Source organism: Microcaecilia unicolor, chromosome 4, assembly GCF_901765095.1.
Source record: "Microcaecilia unicolor chromosome 4, aMicUni1.1, whole genome shotgun sequence".
Taxonomy (NCBI): domain Eukaryota; kingdom Metazoa; phylum Chordata; class Amphibia; order Gymnophiona; family Siphonopidae; genus Microcaecilia; species Microcaecilia unicolor.
Genome location: NC_044034.1, coordinates 319,096,730 through 319,116,995, shown reverse-complemented (window position 1 = coordinate 319,116,995; position 20,266 = coordinate 319,096,730). Strand labels below are relative to the sequence as shown.

At 48.2% G+C, this 20,266-nt stretch overlaps 1 protein-coding gene across 1 annotated transcript in view; it reads right to left on the bottom strand.

Moving 5' to 3' along the window:
* LOC115469724 (disintegrin and metalloproteinase domain-containing protein 9-like) overlaps positions 1-20,266 on the bottom strand; it is a 581,856-nt gene that overhangs the window by 507,931 nt on the left and 53,659 nt on the right. The window lies entirely within an intron of this gene.

The following is a 20,266-nucleotide window of genomic DNA, read 5'->3' as shown; positions in this document are numbered from 1 at the left end:
GAGCTTGGGTCTAAGGGGACCCAGAGAGCTGAAAAACTAAGGAAACTTAAAATAAGGCAAAAAATGACTACAAACACTAAAGGGAGCAAACAAATGAAAATAATGCAGAAAAAAGGCCAGAAACCCCAAGGGAAGGCACCAAGACAAAAATGAAAGTAAACACACTGACGAGAGATCAAAACTGCAATCTCTGTTCTCTGTGAAAAAAATAATACTGCTGGTCCGGTGCTCTCACGTTTGGCACCCATGCATGCGTAGTGGGATGCTGCCAAAGGTCTCTTAGAGAGACAGAGTACTGGGCAGCAACCTCACTGAGTTCCATCGGATGACATCACCCATTTGTGAGAATGACTGGTCTGCCTGTCATTGGAAAAAGCAAAGTTACTCACCTGTAGCAGATGTTCTCCAAGGACAGCAGAACACATTCTCACAAATGGGTGATGTCATCTGATGAAGTCCTGGCACGGACACTACCCAGCTTTCAAGAAATTTCTTGAAGATTTTCGTAGCACAGCAACACATATGGTAGGGGTGCCTTCCTGACCAATGTAAGTATAAGAGGACAACAGCAATATAGAAAAAAAGCTACAGGAATATAACTCCTTGGAGAAATGTGAGAGAATATATGTCCTGCTATTCTCAGGACACCTGCTACAGGTGAATAATTTTGATTTCTCTGAGGACAAGTAGGCCATTATCTTCTCACATATGGGAATCCTTAGCTACCAGGCTCACAGAAAAAAACCCAAAGAACAACATGGCCTTGCAACAGGCAAGGCCAACTGTGAACCAGTTAACCTAGAACTTATACACTGCTGTTGTGAGGGTGCAGCCTGGAACAGAAGAAAAATGGGTGTAGAAGGATGAAGTTGGATTTTAGACTTCAAATCTGCAGAACTGCCTGACTGAACTGACCGTCACACCAGGAGTCCTGCTCAAGGCAGTAGAGAGATGTGAAATGTGTGGACAAAAGACCAAGTTGCAGTCTTGCAAATCTCAATGGAGGCTGATCTCAAGTTGGCTATTGGCACAGACATAGCTCTGCAATTGTGAGCTGTGACATGACTCTCCAGAGACAGCCCAGCCTAGCCTGGGCATAAGTGAAGCAGATGCAATCTGCTAGCCAAGTGCACTTACCGATGACTGCTCCAATCTGGTTTTTGGTCAAAAGAAACAAAAAACTAGTTAGACTCTCTATGGGCTATAGTCTGCAACAGATAGATGGCTAAGCCTCACTTGCAGTCCAAGGTACGAAGTGTATTTTTGCCAGGATGGGTATGAGGTCTTAGGAAAAATGTTAGCAGAACAATTCACTGATTAAGACAGAAGTCCAACAGCACTTTAGGAAGGATGCATGTGGAGAACCACTCTATTATGATGGGATCTTGTGTAAGGTGGATCAGCTACTAGGGCCTGAAGCTCGCCAACCCTGTATGCTGAAGTGACCACCATCAGAAACAGAATCTTCCAGGTGAAAAACTTCAGATGACAAGTGTCTAGTGGCTTAAAAGGAGTTTTCATGAGCTGGGTGAGGATGCAGTTGAGGACTGACACCTTTTGAGGTTTCAGAGGAGGCTTAGTCAAAAGCAAACCTCTCATGAATTGAACAACTAGAGGCTGTACAGAGATGGGTTTACCCTCTACAAGGTGATGGTAAACGCTAACTACACTGAGATGAACCATTACAGATTTGGTGCTAAGACCAGACTCAAAGGTGTAGGTATTCAAGCAGTTTCTGTGTAGGGCTCTGCCCAGAGCCAAGACTATTTGAAGAACCCACCATTCAGAAGTTACAAGGGGCCATCTTGCTTGAAAAAATTCAGCCCCTCCCTCCCACCAATAGGCTGAGATGGATACTTTTACTTGGACTATGCTCTCGTGGATCCAGTCAAAAGTTCACCCCTTATTTTGACTGGGAAGCTGGCTGGGTCTTCTGGGCCACTGCTGCCAAGGGCAGTAGCAGGATCCCTGGATATGCTGGGTGGGTGGGCCAGAACATATCTATGTCTTGGTAGGATTTCCATTGACCTCTATGCAAAACCCTCCTAAACGTGGAGGCTGAAGAAGCAATGGGCCGAGAGACGGACATCATGGTATCATTTCTCTTCTTGATGAGGTAAGCAATCTCTTCTACTCTGTCCCCAGAAAGGTTATCTCCTCGGCAAGGGACGTCTGCCAGTTTCTCCTAAACTGCTGGTTCAAGGTCTGAAATACACAGCCAGGTGACTCTGCACATACCAATAACTGGTGTGGAGACCCTGGGACACCACATGAAAAGCATCATAAATTGCCAGGGCCTAGTGCTTTCAATCCTCCTTCTGCTTGGCTAATAACGTATTGATTTCTGCAGCCTTCTCTGGGGGCAGAGTGCCCTCAAATTCTGCTACACCACACACCAAGTTCTGCACAGAAATGCACATGAAGGGCTGAAAGGAATTAATGTGGGACACAAGCATCGAGCCCTGACGAACCTTTCTGCAAAAAGATCCCAAGGCTTTAGCATCTTGCCCCCAGAGCACCGAGGTGTGGATTCTAGGACTCTTAGCTCTTTTGGGGGCAGATTTGACCACCATAGAATGATGTGGCAGTTGTTCCTTCTTGAATCTAAGAGCATTTTGGATCCTAAGTATACAGTCTATCTTCTTAGGCACTGGCTAGACAGAAAGAAGGGTCACATCAAAATCACCTCAAACCCCAGCCAATCAGGTCTGAGAACCCACTATATATAAAGACAAGCTGCAGACCTTACTGAATATCCTGAAGAAAGCCACAGCACTATGGCTGAAACTCTAACTAGTACATGGAAAGACGTGGACAACTGCAACCATCAGAGAGAAGGAGTCTCCCAATTCATCATCAGAGCAATACACTATGCACGAGCACTATCACAGCTTCCTTAGAGGGTCCTCATAATCAAGGACATCCAACTTCTCAGCCCTAGGCTCACCCTCAACCTCTAAATCAAATTGAATGACCTTAGCCATTTCCTTAAAAAAAATGACAAAGGAGACTTCTCAAAGACCTCCTCTGGCTCAACTTCAGAAACCCAGGAATACTCCAAGTCAGAATCAATGAAATACTCTTCTTAAGCTGGCTGAGGCTGTGTCTGCCTTGGTCTGCTAGACTAATGTCCAGATTCTAGGAGAGAGTGCCAAGGGACAAGTTCTTTCCTGGAAACTGGGGACCTTCTTTCCCAATAAGCTGGAGGGGAGCACCGCCTCTTCTCATGCTGACGCCAGAACCCGTCGAGGCACTGGTGTTGATGAAAGGCAGCGGACAAGGCATGGGCCTCTAGTATCAGCTAAGCAATGGTCAACATCAATGCCCTCAATGTTTTAACACTGCGCCAAGCCAAGATCCACTCTAGTTCCTCCTGCAACAGGGCCTAGAGCTGCTCCTTCACAGCAGGCATCAGGAAAAGCAGGGCAATGTCGGTATGCGACAGTTTCCAAAGATATGGGAGCCAAATCAGAAGACTTGTCCCGGTGTCAAGGAAACTGGCACATTAGCACAGACTCCATGGAGAGGGAGTGGTCCTCTCCATGCAGACAATTCTTGGGTAATGGTGGTGCCAATGACCTGGAGCTCCTGGCACTGTGCTTAAGCGGGGCTAATGTCGGTGCTCCTTTGTCTTTGCTCAATGGACCACATCAGGATCTCTCAGAGCTGATGAGGATGATGTTGAATCCTGATGCAACCTCAATGCTGGGTTCGATGCAAGTTGATGGACCAAACTTAGAAGTGCCAAAAACTTTCTTGCGCTGGGCCTCTCTACTCTTTTGTGTCCCTTTCTGCATTTTAGAAGAGAGATGATAGTTAGAAGCTTTGCAGTCAGGTCCTAGGCATGGCAAACACCAACTGTGAGTATCAGTCCCAGGCACCCAGGCCTAAAAAATAAATAAAAAGACTTAAACAGGCTGAAAATACTAAAAACTGAAAAACAAATAGTAAAAAAAATAAAAAAATAATAATGAATGAAAGGTTCTGCTCCGCATACCACTATGGAAGGCACCAAAAGACAAGAAAAAAGAAGCTCTGAGGAGAGCCAGCAAATATGACTCCTCTGCTCTACGAAAAAACTGCTGGTCCCTTGCACTCATGTCAGGTGCCTGTGCATGTGCAAAAATGTTAACCAAAAATGTTAAGAAACTGGGAACATCTGTTCTGGGCTCCATCGGATGAAGAAAAAAATGCTGTTTTGATATTTGAAAATCCAAGATCTATGTGAAAGCACAAAGGGTTCTATAGAGAACACAACTATTAATGAGTCTATGAAATGTGAGGTTAAGGTTCTAAGATAGGTCAATAGATCATCTATCTAACTACAGCAAAGATACTTACCTGTAGCAGGTATTCTCTGAGGACAGCAGGCTGATTGTTCTCACTGATGGGTCGGCATCCACAGCGGCCCGGAATCGGCAATTTTTCCCAGCAAAAATAGGCAAAATTTTGCCTGAACCTTCCAGAATGTGGGGCGTGCGCACCGCGCATGTGTGGCCGTCTTTCCGCACAGCGCGCGCGAGTCCCCGCTCAGTAATGTCAAAAAGCAAAGAGAAGAAAACAGCTCCAAAGAGGAGGAGGGCGGGTTTGTCAGAACAATCAGCCTGCTGTCCTTGGAGAATACCTGCTACAGGTAAGTACCTTCGCTCTCTCCGAGGACATGCAGGCTGTTTGTTCTCACTGATGGGGTATCCCTAGCATCCCAGGCTCACTCAAAACAACAAAGAAGGTCAATTGGGCCTCGCAACGGCGAGGACAGAACAAAGATTGACCTACGAAGTAACATCTAACTGAGAGTGCAACCTGGAACAGAACAAAATTGGGTCTAGGGGGGTGGAGCTGGATTCTAAACCCCAAACAGATTCTGAAGCACTGACTGCCCAAACCGACTGTCGCGTCGGGAATCCTGCTGAAGGCAGTAATAAGATGTGAATGTGTGGACCGATGACCCCGTCGCAGCCTTGCAAATCTCCTCTATAGTGGCTGATTTCAAGTGGGCCATTAACGCTGCCATGGCTCTAACACTATGAGCCGTGACATGACCCTCAAGAGTCAGCCCAGCCCGGGCATAAGTGAAGGAGATGCAATCTGCTATCCAATTGGAAATGGTGCGTTTCCCGACAGCGACTCCCCTTCTGTTGGGATCAAAAGAAACAAACATTTGGGCGGACTGTCTGAAGGGGCTTGTCCACTCCACATAAAAGGCCAATGCTCTCTTGCAGTCCAATGTATGCAACTGACGTTCAGTAGGCTGGTGTGAGGACGGGGAAAAAATGTTGGCAAGACAATTGACTGGTTCAAATGGAACTCCGACACCACCTTCAGCAGGAACTTAGGATGAATACGGAGGACTACTCTGTTATGATGAAACTTGAGATAAGGAGCATGCACTACCAAGGCTTGAAGCTCACTGACTCTACGAGCTGAAGTAACAGCCACCAAGAAAATGACCTTCCAAGTCAAATACGTCAGATGGCAGGAATTCAGTGGCTCAAAAGGAGGTTTCATCAGCTGGGTGAGAACGATGCTGAGATCCCATGACACTGGTGGAGGTTTGACAGGGGGCTTTGACAAAAGCAAACCTCTCATGAATTGAACAACTAAAGGTTATCCAGAGATAGGCTTACCCTCTACACAATAATGATAAGCACTAAATGCACTAAGATGAACTCTTACGGAGTTGGTCTTGAGACCAGACTCTGACAAGTGTAGAAGGTATTCAAGTAGGGTTTGCGTAGGACAAGAGCAAGGATCTAGGACCTTGCTGTCACACCAGATGGCAAACCTCCTCCATTTAAAAGAGTAACACCACTTCATGGAATCTTTCCTGGAAGTAAGCAAGACTCAGGAGACACCCTCAGAAAGACACAAGGAAGTGAATTCTACAACCAGGCCATGAGAGCCAGAGACTGGAGGTTGGGATGCAGAAGTGACCCCTCGTTCTGAGTGATGAGGGTCGGAAAACACACCAATCTCCACGGTTCTTCAGAGGACAACTCCAGAAGAAGAGGGAACCAGATCTGATGCGGCCAAAAGGGAGCAATCAGAATCATGGCTCCACGGTCTTGCTTGAGTTTCAGCAAAGTCTTCCCCACCAGAGGTATGGGAGGATATGCATACAGAAGGCCCTTCCCCCAATGAAGGAGAAAGGCATCTAACGCTAGTCTGTCGTGGGCCTGAAGCCTGGAACAGAACTGAGGGACCTTGTGATTGATCTGAGTGGCAAAAAGATCCACTGAGGGGGTGCCCCACTCTTGGAAGATCTTGCGTACCATGCCTGAGTTGAGCGACCACTTGTGAGGTTGCATAATCCTGCTCAATCTGTCGGCCAGACTGTTGTTTACGTCTACCAGATACGTGGCTTGGAGAAACATGCCGTGACGGCGAGCCCAAAGCCACGTCTGGACGGCTTCTCGACACAGGGGGCGAGATCCGGTGCCCCCCTGCTTGTTGATGTAGTACATGGCAACCTGATTGTCTGTCTGAATTTGGATAATTTGATTGGACAGCCAATCTCTGAAAGCCTTCAGAAAGTTCCAGACCGCTTGCGACACCAGGAAGACCTGATTCCTGGAGGGACCAAGCTCCTTGACTGTGAAGCCCATCTACATGTGCTCCCCACCACAGGAGGGATGCATCCATTGTCAGCACTTTTTGTGGCTGAGGAATTTGAAAAGGACGTCCCAAGGTCAAATTGGATCGAATTGTCCACCACCAAAAGGAATTGTGAAATTCGGTGGACAGCTGGATCGCATCCTCTAGAGTCCCTGCAGCTTGATACCACTGGGAAGCTAGGGTCCATTGAGCTGATCTCATGTGAAGGCGGGCCGTGGGCGTCACATGAACTGTGGAGGCTATATGGCCCAGAAGTCTCAACATCTGCCGAGCTGTGATCTGCTGAGACGCTCTGGCCATGGAAACCAGAGACAGAAGATTGTCTGCCCTCGCCTCAGGGAGATAGGCACGAGCCGTCTGTGAGTCCAGCAGAGCTCCAATGAATTCCAGTCTTTGAACAGGGAAAAGATGGGACTTGGGGTAATTTATAACAAACCCGAGTAGCTCCAGCAGTTGAATAGTCATCTGCATGGACTGTAGAGCTCCTGCCTTGGAGGTGTTCTTCACCAGCCAATCGTTGCGATAAGGGAACACATGTACTCCCAGTCTGCGTAGCGACGCTGCAACTACTGCCAGGCATTTTGTAAACACCCTGGGCGCAGACACGAGACCAAAGTGCTGCACACAATACTGGAAGTGATGTGCTGCCAGACGGAATCCAAGATACCTCCTGTAAGCTGGAAGTATTGGGATGTGAGTATAAGCATCCTTTAAGTCCAGAGAGCATAGCCAATCATTTTCCTGAATCATGAGAAGAAGGCTGCCCAGGGAAACCATCCTGAACTTTTCTCGGACTAGGAATTTGTTCAGGGCCCTTAGGTCTAGGATGGGACGCATCCTCCCCAGTTTTTTTTTGCACAAGGAAGTACCTGGAATAGAATCCCAGCCCTTCTTGCCCTGGTGGAACGGGCTCGACCGCATTGGCGCTGAGAAGGGCAGAGAGTTCCTCTGCAAGTACCTGCCTGTGCTGGAAGCTGAAGGACTGAGCTCCCAGTGGGCAATTTGGAGGTCTGGAGATCAAATTGAGGAAGTATCCTAGCCGGACTATTTGGAGAACCCACAGATCGGAGGTTATGAGAGGCCACCTTTGGTGAAAACTTTTAACCTCCCTCCGACTGGTAGATCGTCCGGCACGAACACTGATAGCGGCTATGTTCAGCTGGAGCCAGTCAAAAGCCCGTCCCTTGCTTTTGCTGGAGAGCCAAAGGGGCCTGCTTTGGCACACGCTGTTGACGTGAACGAGCGCGCTGGGGCTGAGCCTGAGAAGGCTGTCGGGAAGGAGGATTGTCCCTACGCTTATTGTAGGCATAGGGAGCATTCCTCCTTCCCCGGAAAAATCGTCTACCTGATGAGGGAGAAGCTGAAGGCGCCTGGTGAGAGAGATTGTCCATAGCGGTTTCCCGCTGGTGGAGCTGTTCGACCATCTGCTCGGCTTTCTCACCAAAAATATTATCCCCCCAGCAAGGGATATCCGCAATCCGCTGCTGGACTCGATTGTCCAGGTCAGAGGCACGCAGCCATGAGAGTCTGCGCATCACTATACCCTGAGCAGCAACTCTGGATGCAACATCAAAAGAGTCGTAAGCACCCCTGGACAGGAAATTACGACACACCTTCAGCTGCCTGACCACCTCCCGAGAAGACCTGGTGTGCTCTAGAGGGAGCTTGTCCACCAAGTCCGCCAGTTGCTTCACAGTGTTCCGCATGTGGATGCTCGTGTAGAGCTGGTATGACTGAATCTTGGACATGAGCAAAGAGGACTGATAGGCTTTCTCCAAAAAGAGTCCAGAGTTCTAGATTCTCGCCCCAGGGGCGCCAAGGCGAAATCTCTAGTACTCCTGGCTCTCTTGAGAGCGGAATCCACAACCATAGAGTCATGAGGTAACTGCGACTTCATCAACTCAGGTTCTCCGCGAATCCGATATTGGGACTCAGCTTTTTTGGGAATGGTGGGATTAGTTAGTGGTTTCATCCAGTTCCTCAGCAGTGTCTCTTTAAGGAAACTGTGCAGAGGAACAGTGGGATGATTCCGTAGGTGGCATAGGATAGTCAAGGACCTCGAGCATCTCAGTCCTGGGCTCATCCTCAGATACCACAGGGAAGGGAATAGACACAGACATTTCCCGGACAAAGGAAGAGAAAGAAAGACTCTCCGGAGGAAAAAGCTTTCTTTCTGGTGAAGGAGTAAGATCAGAGGGAAGACCACAAGACTCCTTGGAAGAGAAATATCTGGGATCTTCTCCCTCATCCCACGAGGCATCCCCCTCGGTATCGGACAAGAGTTCTTGAACTGCAGTCCGAAACCGGGCCCGCCTCAACACCGAGGAACCATGTCCTCGATGGCGGTGCTGAGAAGTCGACTTCCATGCCGGCGGCGATGAAGCTCCCTCCATCGATGTCGATGGGGAGTCGACCTGGGTGGCAGATGATGTCGCAGGCGGTACCGGCGTCGGGGACCTCACCACAGGCCTAGAGCCAGCTGCCGCTTCCATCAATGGTGCCGAAGGCGCAAGCACCCCCGGTACCGGAACAGGCTGACGCAGCAACCCCTCCAGCAGACCTGGAAGAATGGCTCAGATGCGCTTGTCCAGAGTCGCTGTCGAGTAAGGCTGCGGGGTCGGTGCAAGAATCGGGTCCAGAATCTGTTGAGGTTGAGGAGGCGGTACCGGGCTGTCCGAAGACTGACGCACCGCCATCTCCTGAATGGAGAGTGAGCGCTCCTCCCGGTGTCGGCGCTTCATGGATGCTGAATCCTTCGACGCCCCGGAGCTCCCAGTGCCGTGCTTAGAAGGAGACCGATGACGATGCTTCTTAGCCTTCGCTCGATGCACGTCATCGATACTCCTGGGTACCGATGAGGAAGACATGAAATCCACACGTCTCCTCGGGGTCGGGTCCGAGAGTGGTTGGTCCCGTGGGGCCTGCATAGCAGGAGTCTTCGAGGCAGGTGGAGACGCACTCGACGGCTCACTGCTCCCAGCGTGTGGCCTCTGGACAGCCATTACCTGCGCTCCTGATGTCGATGCCATCTCCGGTGCCGATATTGACGCCGCCGACCTCGGTACCAATGTCGACGTCGAAGAACCGGAAGAAGCTCCAAAAAGTTGGTCCTGCTGAGCTTGTCTCGATGCCTGCGTCCGCTTTTTCAAGCTAAGACACAACTTACACGCGTCTGGGCGGCGGTCGAGCCCAAGGCACTGAAGACGCCACGCGTGGGGGTCGGTACCTGAGATTATCTGGTTGCACTGAGTACACTTCTTGAAGCCGCTGGGAGTCCTAGATGACATGGATGGAAAAATCGCGGCGGGGAGGAGTGGCCTAGTGGTTAGGGTGGTGGACTTTGGTCCTGGGGAAATGAGGAACTGAGTTCGATTCCCACTTCAGGCACAGGCAGCTCCTTGTGACTCTGGACAAGTCACTTAACCCTCCATTGCCCCATGTAAGCCGCATTGAGCCTGCCATGAGTGGGAAACCACGGGGTACAAATGTAACAAAAAAAAAAAAAAAGAAACTAAGAGGCAAAACCTCACACTCAAAAGCTCTTTCTTCAGGCCGAAATGGAGAGAGACCGACAAACAGCCAATCGCCAACCGCAGAAAAGAAAAAACTGAGTGGGGACTCGCACTTGCTGTGCGGGAAGATGACCGTGCATGCGCTGTGCACGCACCCCGTGTTCTGGAAGGTTCAGGCAAAGTTTTGCATATTTTTGCTTAGAAAAATTGCTGATTCCGGGCTGCCGTGGACGCCGACTCATCCATGAGAACAAGCAGCCTGCTTGTCCTCGGAGAATAAGGCCTTCCCCTGTAAGGTAACAATATAAGAAAAATAATTGGAGTGAGAAGCTACAGAAAAAGAAAACTTACTCCCCTCCACTCCTCTTCTTTAATATAGGGAGAAAGCCATTTATCATCTTAACTTCCAGTCATTTCACTTTACAACACCAAATAATGATTACTTACCTCTTCTTTCTTAGATGAATAACAAATTGTTCGCCTCCAATGTCCATCATATATGAAACTTGACTCTACCAGAGCAATAACATATACAAAGAGGTCACATTTGGACATTTTTATTATTCCTTTTTTAGTCCATTCCAAAATATCTATATTCATAAAAGTGAAACTGTAGAAAATAACAAGTGTGTTACACCTTTTCAAGTCAGCTCATTATCTGAAGAAGTTGTGAGCCTAATATTCAAAGGAGACCGTCATCAAGAGACGTATTTTCAAAGCACTTAGACTTACAAAGTTACATAGACATAATCGAAAGGGGCGCCAAAGTTTTCCTGAGGAAATCCTCGCAGGACGTCCCAAAGAAGGGGCGGGGAAACCCGTATTATCGAAACAAAATGGGCGTCCATCTTTCTTGTCGATAATACGGTCGGGGATGCCCAAATTGCAAAATTTAGGTCAACCTTAGAGATGGTCATCCCCGATTTTCGGCGATAATGGGAACCGAGGACGCCCATCTCAGAAACGACCAAATTCAAGCCATTTGGTCGTGGAAGGAGCCAGCATTCGTAATACACTGGTCCCCCTGACATGCCACGACACCAACCGGACACCCTAGGGGGCACTGCAGTAGACTTCAGAAATTGCTCCCAGGTACATAGCTCCCTTACCTTGTGTGCTAAGCTCCTCAAAACCCACTACGCACCACTGTACACCACTACCATAGCCCTTACAGGTGAAGGGGGGCAACTAGATGTGGGTACATTGGGTTTCTGGTGGGTTTTGGAGGGCTCACATTTACCACCACAAGTGTAACAGGTAGGGGGGGGATGGGCCTGGGTCCGCCTACCTGAAGTGCACTGCACCCACTAAAACTACTCCAGGGACCTGCATACTGCTGTCATGGAGCTGGGTATGATATTTGAGGCTGGCATAGAGGCTGGCAAAAAATATTTTTAAAGATGTTTTTTGAGGGTGAGAGGGGGTTAGTGACCACTTTGGGAGTAAGAGGAGGTCATCCCAATTCCCTCCGTTGGTCATCTGGTCAGTTCGGGCACCTTTTCATGGCTTGGTCGTAAGAAAAAAAGGACCAAGTCGTCCAAGTGCTCATCAGGGACGCCCTTCTTTTTTCCATTATGGGTCGAGGACGCCCATGTGTTAGGCACGCCCAAGACCCGCCTTCGCTACGCTTCCGACACGCCCCTGAGAACTTTGGTCATCCCCGCGACGGAAAGCAGTTGGGGACGCCCAAAATTGGCTTTCGATTATGCTGATTTGGGCGACCCTGGGAGAGGGACGTCCATCTCCCGATTTGTGTTGAAAGATGGGCGTCCTTCTCTTTCGAAAATAAGCCTGATTGTAACCTATGGAACTTTGTACGTGCTTTGAAAATGAGCACCTATGTACTTCAACAGATGTGTATATATTGAAAAATAAAAGGGGTCATTTTACTAAGTTGCATTTCGATTTAGTTCTGCCATGTGCTAACTGCATGTTAAATACTTTTAGTATATTTTGAGGGGCGTGTCAGGGACACATGGTGTGCATTCCTGCACTAACCAGTTAACGCATCTAGATTACTGTGTGCTCATAGACAACACAGGAGCCCTTACTACCTACAAAATAGAAGGCAGTAAATGTTCCTATGGGAATTAAATTTTTTTTTATAGAATTTCTGAACGGTGAAAAACAGCACAATGTACAAAATTAAATAACAAGTTCAACCACCCATCCTCCCCCAACGCACCCCTCCCCTGCAAACCCCACAAATACATAATGTTCCATCCAACTCAACCACAACATTTAGCTCAACCGTTCAGCATAAGACTGGGCCACATAGGGCAATGTAGACCAGAAGGGCTCCCATATCACTTGCAAAAGACAACCTGGTCATGCGTCCCAGTCCTGAATAGCTGCCTTCTCCAAAAGTGGCAGTTGAATCATATATGCACGCCAATGAGATAGTGCAGGAGGGTCCATGCAAAGCCAATTGGCCAGCACTACTTTAAGGCCTAAAAGAACAGCTTAAGAAAATATCTTAGTCCTCTGGGGACCGGGTGAGAGACATCAAAGATCACAAAAAGGCTGTAAGAGCTGCAATGCCATGCTCTTGCCACATGTGGCCTACATGAGCAAAGAGTGCCTTCACGTACAGACGAACCACTGAGCATGTCCAGAACATATGTGTACCAAGGACAGACACCCACAGATGCCAGCCTTGCATTAAACTCTCACTATGGTGCAATGTACATCCGAAAGATAAATTTGTAACCCATTTCCCAATGGGCCACATCAGTTGTCCAACTTTTCAAGACACACAATTTACATTGCAAATGTTCAGCTCTAATCTTCAGCTGAAGATCGGCACTCTATGCCCATGCAAAAGTTGCATAGTCCACCTCTGGCTCATGATCTTGCAAATATTTGTCCTGGAACTGCAATGGCACCACCAACTGGGCATCCAAGCAATAAAGCACCGTTAAAATCTCTTTGGTTTTCAATGTCAATATTTCTGTGGGCACCTGTGCAACATAATGCTTCAATTGCATATATGCAAAGATGTCCATAGCACCCAGATTGTACTGTGTTTGTAAGTCTGGCCAACACTGTATGGTGTCCTCATCTGTCAACACCTGGTACATATAGTAGAGTCCCTTAGTTACAGCGCTGAAACATCTGTGTAGTGTGACCAGGGAGAATGCCCAGTTACCCTGTATCGGCAATAATGGAGAAGTATGAAAGAGCACTCTATGGTTCCAACTAAGCCAGCACCAAGTAGTATGCAACAGCTGATACAAAAATAGATAGGGCTGCAAACCCGCCACACAGGGCAGCGAGGCAGTATGGAGTAAATAACTAAAGTGGTAGAGCTTCTCCAATTCCGTTTCCAAAGAGGTATTAGAAAAATAGTTAGTGACGCGAAACCAGTCACTAATATTCCGCATACTACTAGAGTAAACACATATTGTGAGCACTCTGGAGGGCTGGTACGAGGGAGAGGGGATAGTGGTTCTTTCAGCCGGCATCATCCCCGGTCATTCAGCCCAGCTAGGAGAGCAGGGCGCCCTCTAGGGATCAAACTGCCAGGGAAAGCTGTAATGCAGGAGAAAAACTACACTCCCCAGAAGCCAGTGCAGGGTCAGCTGAACTCTCAGGAGGGGGAGGGTGGAATGACTGATTGGGAGATGAGGTCTGATCCTGGAGATGGGGAACAGCTGGTGGAGCTTGGGGAGGAGGAGGAGATGGAGTGGAATAAAGCAGAGGTAGAAGGAGAAGGTAAGGGGGAATGTATGGAGGTGGGTGGTTTGGCTCTAACCCGTGCAGACAGGGTGAGAGCTTTTGTGGCCTCAGCATTGCCCCGGTTGTGGAGTTGGGGGAAGCTGGGAGCAAAGCAGTGGGGGAGCAACTGGAAAGCACAACTTGCTACCATATTGGCTGTTCCCAAGAGGTAGTGCTGTGGAAGGGGGGGAAGGGTTTTTAAGACAGAAAGGCATGTGCATTTTGGGGGAACTTAAAACTGTAGGAGGTGAGAGAGGAGGTGGTTCCAGCTAAATCTCCAAAACTATCTGCGGTGAAGATAGTGTGGCTGGAGGTTTGGGGAGGGAGAATTTAAAACAAAAGCCTGTAATTGAAAATGGATTAAAGTTTGCTGATAATTGGAGGTGTTTAGACAAGGCTGACATCTGTAACAATAAAGAACTTGGATTGCTCTTTCTGCTGGAGTGGGACTGATTTTCTCAGCAGCTGGCAAGGTGGAGAGGGAGAGCAAGTGAAAGTGCGGTGGCTGGCTAGGAAAGCAGACGGAAGCCAGTGAAAGCTAAGCAGGGTCAACCCCGGCTCCCACCTGGAAGGGAGACCTGGTTACAATATTCAGGAGACCCAACCATGGGTAAACATACTTGTTTAAATGGGAGCCGCTCCCTTTTTCCCTGTCACAAAAACATCCTCAATAAACAGAATAAGTGGCATTCTGTGAAGCTAGTCATCTCTAATGGCAACATCTGAAAATAATAAAGCCACTAGGGCACTACCAGCATGTTATAGAGTGTAATATGACCCATCAAAGAGAGAGGAAAACTCTGCCAACTTTTAAGGCACTCTTGAGTCGACTGTAATGGGAGGGAACATTTTAAGAACAGAGCTGACTAAGGTTGCACAGAATAGTAATCCCCAGGTACTTAAGGCAAGCTGGGGCCTACTGCAAGGGAAAAGTGCCCTCCCAAGTGCGGGGGAGCAACTCCTGGAAAGGTAAGGCCACTGATATGCGTGCATTTAAGAAAAACCCATATTCATTCACTGCACTCCAAAGACACCAGAGACACATCTGAGGATTAGTTAATACTAACAATAAGTCATCTACAAATGCCCAAACCTTTGTCATATGCTGTGCCATCTGGACACCTCCTATTTGATCATCTTGTAGCAGGGTGCGTATGAAGGATTCCAACATGAGGATAAAAGGCAAGGGCAAAAGCAGGCAGCCCTGCCGCATACCTTGCCAAATCATAAAGGGGGGGGGGGGGGGGGGGGGGGGGGTGCAGAGAACATTGACCAGTATGGACGCCTGAGGATCATGATATAATGCTCAAAGGTCACTCAGAAACCAACCCTCAAGACCTATAAATTGCAGAGTCAAATGCCTTTTCTACATCTAGACTTGCCAATATCCCAGGTACCCTACCACTTTGACAGCACATCATAGCCATAAGAACACGCCGCACGTTCACCACCGAGTGACAGTCCTGCATGAAGCCTGCTTATTTATCACCAACCAGCTTAGGGAAAGAGGTCACTAATGGGCTCATTTTCGAAAGAGAAGGACGTCCATCTTTCGACATAAATCGGAAGATGGACATCCTTCTCCCAGGGATGTCCAAATCGGTATAATCGAAGCCCGATTTAGGATGTCTCCAATTGCACTCCATCGCAAGGACGGCCAAAGTTCAAGGCGGCGTGTCAGAGACATAGTGAAGGCGGGACTTGGGCGTGCCTAACACTTGGATGTCTTTGACCTATAATCAAAAAAAACAAGGACGTCCCTAATGAACACTTGGACGTTTTCACCCAGACGTGTTTTTATTACGACCAAGGCACAAAAAGGTGCCCAAAATGACCAGATGACCACCGGAGGGAATCGGGGATGACCTCCCGTTATTCCCCCAGTGGTCACTAACCCCCCCCCCCCCCCCCCCCCCTCAAAAAACATCTTTCAAAATATTTTGTGTCAGCCTCAGATGTCATACTCAGGTCCATGACAGCACATGCAGGTTCCTGGAGCAGTTTTAGTGGGTACTGCAGTGCACTTCAGACAGGTGGACCCAGCCCCACCCCCCACCTGTTACGTTTGTGGAGGAAAGAGCGAGCCCTCCAAAACCCACTGTACCCACATATACGTGCCCCCCTTCACCCGTAAGGGCTATGGTAGTGGTGTACAGTTGTGGGTAGTGGGGGGAGGGGGTTGTGGGGCTCAGTACACAAGGTAAGGGAGCTATGTTCCTGGGAGTATTTTATGAAGTCCACTGCAGTGCCCCCTAGGGTGCCCGGTTGATGTCCTGGCATGTCAGGGGGACCAGTGCACTACAAATCTCCTCCCATGTCCAAAAATGGCTTGCATTGGGACATTTTTGAGATGGACGGCTTTGGTTTCGAAAATCACCGAAAGTCAGAAACATTCATGTCTAGGGATGTCCAAATTTAAGGATTTGGACGTCTCTGACACTATTTTCGAAACGAAAGATGGACATCCATCTTGCTTCGAAAATATGTGTTTCTCTGCCCCTGGATTTCGCCGTTTTTGCAAGGACGTCCAAATTGCAACTTGGACGTTCCTCTCGAAAATGCCCCTCCAAGCGTTCCACCAACACTCAAGCAAAAATTTTAAAGTCTACATTTAATAATGAAACAGGGCAATAAAATTCCAGGGAGGCTGTTGGCCTGCCCGGTTTAGGTATCAGTGTAATAAACACAGCATTTGCCCCAAAAGGAAAGAACCCCTGCTCCACTACATTGAATAAAAACTGCTAGGGATCCAACAATTGGGTACTTAACAATTTATAATATTCTGGGGCAAATCTGTCTGGACCTGGGGCCCAACAGGGATTTAAAGATTTAATAGCCTTTTGGAGTTCTTTCGCACACAAGGAGGTGTTAAGCGTCTTCAACATATCTGGTGTAAAATGCAAGATGCCCACATCTTCCAAATACACACTAGGGAATCTTGAGACAATTACTGACACATCTAATATAATAAAACGCACCGTGAACGTTCTAATGAGGACAACGTTCTGAAGTCACTCAAACATTTCTTAGGGTTCGTGGATTCGTGGTGTGAAGCCAGCCAGGCTGCCAGCCGTCTCTGCCCCGCCCTCGCGTCAAACGTCATGACGTCCAGGGCAAACGTCATGACATCGACGGCGCAAAAAAAAAAAACCAAAAACCGCAGCGTCAGGGAAGGAGGCGGCGCTCCCGACGTCTCTAGCCTTCCCTTCGCTGTGTTCCGCCTTCTTCTGACGTCAAGGATGACGTCAGAAGAAGGCGGAACACAACGAAGGGAAGGCTAGACGTCGGGAGCGCCGCCTCCTTCCCTGACGCTGCGCTGCCGGAACCGCCGCCACGGAGGTAAATTTAAAAAAAAAAAAAAGGGATGTAGGGGGAAGAGAAGAGGGTGGGCAGTGAACAATGGGAGCGGGAGGGCAGAGGAGAAACGACAGCAAGGATGCGAAGGGGGGGGGAAGAAGGGGGCGGGACATGCTGGGACATAGGAGACAGAAGAGCATGGATGCGAGGGGGGGTCATGGAAGGGAGAGAGGGGAATTGCTGGAAAAGGATGAATGGAGGGGGCAGGGGGACAGAGAAGCATGGATGGGCATGGATTGAGATGGCAGGGCTCAGGGTGAGAGGGGAATTGATGGAAAAGGATGAATGGAGGGGGCAGGGGACAGAGAAGCATGTATGGGCATGGATTGAGATGGCAGGGCTCAGGGAGAGAGGGAAATTGCTGGAAAAGGATGAATGGAGGGGGCAGGGGACAGAGAAGCATGGATGGGCATGGATTGAGATGGCAGGGCTCAGGGAGAGAGGGGAATTGCTGGAAAAGGATGAATGGAGGGGGCAGGGGACAGAGAAGCATGGATTGAGATGGCAGGGCTCAGGGACAGAGGGGAATTGCTGGAAAAGGATGAATGGAGGGGGCAGGGGACAGATGGGCATGGATTGGGAGGGCAAGGCTCACACTCTCTCTCTCATATACAATGTCTTTCTGACTCTCACTCTCACACACTCTGTCTCACAATGTATCACATTCACTCTCTATGTGCCACACAGTCACTCACACACTCGCTTGGTCTCATACACTCACTCTCACAGAGAATCTGTCTCACACACACTCTCTCTCTCGCACACACACACACACTCTCACACTGTGTCTCACATACACACTTGCACACACTCTCATTCTCACACACACACTCTCACAAACACACTCACACCCAGACTCACTCTCTCTCTCACACACACACACACTCACACTTTCACTCTGACTCTCACACAGTCACTCTCACATACACTCTCCCAAACATACACACTCCGAGGAAAACCTTGCTAGCGCCCGTTTCATTTGTGTCAGAAACGGGCCTTTTTTACTAGTAACTTCATAAAAAGGCTGCACTATTTGGTCTACTCTATTTGTGGATTCCCCATCAGGCCTTACTATGGTAGAAATATAGCAGGATCCTGACCAAGCTTTGGCCACTCATGCTAGCATCTGCCCAGGCTTGTTGCCAACGTGGTAATACCTATATTTGCAATAAAACAAGCTGTGCTTCGTGCAATCATAGAGTAGCATGTTAAGGGCAACTTGTGTGACTCCAATATGCCTCTTTACGGGCACAGGGCAGCGAATATGTGTGTTTCTTCGCTCTCAACTCTTTCTCTAACTGTACAATGCTACATGCTATATGACATATTCTCATGATACTATAGGAGACTGTTACTCCTAAGGACAGTATTGGAAGTTTAAAATGCATATATTCCATCCTTTTCTTGACCAGATATTGTTGAAAATAGGCATCATCATATAAAATCCAGGGAAACACCACCCACTACCTCCAGAACCCTTGGACTTGACCTCTACGTCCACCCAAATTAATGCGTGATCAGACACAACTATAGGGCTGATCAATGAACAAGCAACATGTAAGAAGAATGACTGAGTCATAAGTATATTAATCGATACACAAAAAAGTTCCATGTGCCCTAAGATTATTGGTGTAATCCCGGTTTGTAGGATGTAATAACCTCCACAGGTCAACAAGACACAAGGAGGTACAGAGAAATGGCACAGCTTTATGAGAACCCATCGTTGTAGCCGCTGATGTGTAGACCTGTCTAAAACAGGATCAAGTACCTGATTAAGGTCCCCCACCAGAAGAGGCTTGAGGTTACAGGCGAGGACCATTTGGACCAGTTGCCGAAAAAATAGGTGTTTATACATGTTTGGGGCATAAACCACCAACTGTACAAGAAGCAGCAAATAGCGACCGTATTGGTAGATGTTTTCTCACCAACACAGCCATCCCTTCCCGCCTATGTGCGGTGGATGAATACAAAGCCTCTCCCACCCATCCTGTCTTAAATTTAAGCTGCTCTAAGTCTGTCAATTTAGTTTCTTGCAGGCACACAAAGTCTACTTTATGACGCTTCAGGTAGTCTAAAACTTAGCGCACTTTGTTGGGACATCATTCCTGAGATATTCCAAGACAAAACCCTAAGTTTATCTGCTACCATTCACATAATAAAGTATAATGCATTAAAAAAAGACCCCCCCCCCCCCCCCCACACACACACACATATAGCAACTGAAAGAATCCCCGGGCACCCAGCCCCACTCCGGGATCCCACTAAACTTTCACCCATTCACACAGAACCAAGATTTCAGGGAAAACCACAAACCGATTTCTACTCCCAGGCAACCAGCCTAGTTAATAGAAGTGGATCACGTTATACACTATAGGGCCACCCCTACCCTCCCTCCTACAAGAGAAACAAAGGGCATCTCACCAAACATACACACCCCGTAAAACTACACAGTAGCAAGCTTAACAAAAGTCAAGAGCCCATATAAATCTAAGCAAAAAGAAACATTGCAAACTGTCATAATACTCAGAACAGGGTGCTATGGCCTCCATTGTCAATCAGCCAGGTGGCCAGGTGTATTAAGCCAGTCCTGAGTGCTTGTACTGTTGTAAAGACTTGCCAAGGACCATCAGAAAATACCTTCAGCTACGCAGGGTACAGAAACATGAATAGCTTCTTTTCTGCCAGAACAGAACAAACTGGTGTGAAGGCTCAGTAACAGCCACCGAGTAATCCTGGAATATCCAGAAAATGCTGACTTCATATTTGGCACTCTCATAATTTTGTCTGTAGAGACACAGCAGGTCTGCTTTTTGTGCATAGCTGTGAAACTTTGCTATTATCAGCCTAAACTGCATGCGCATTCTAGGCGATAAGGCCGGGCACTTTGCTGATTGGGAAACTTTTCTGCTAGCCAGTCCTCCAACACCGTAGTAAGGCATGCATTGGGCAATGTTTCTGGAAACCCAATGAAGCGTAAATTGTCCCACCATGACCAGTTTTCTAGATCATCAAATTTTGCAGCACGTTCCACTACCTGAGCCATCAATGCAGTCAAGTCATTGTTT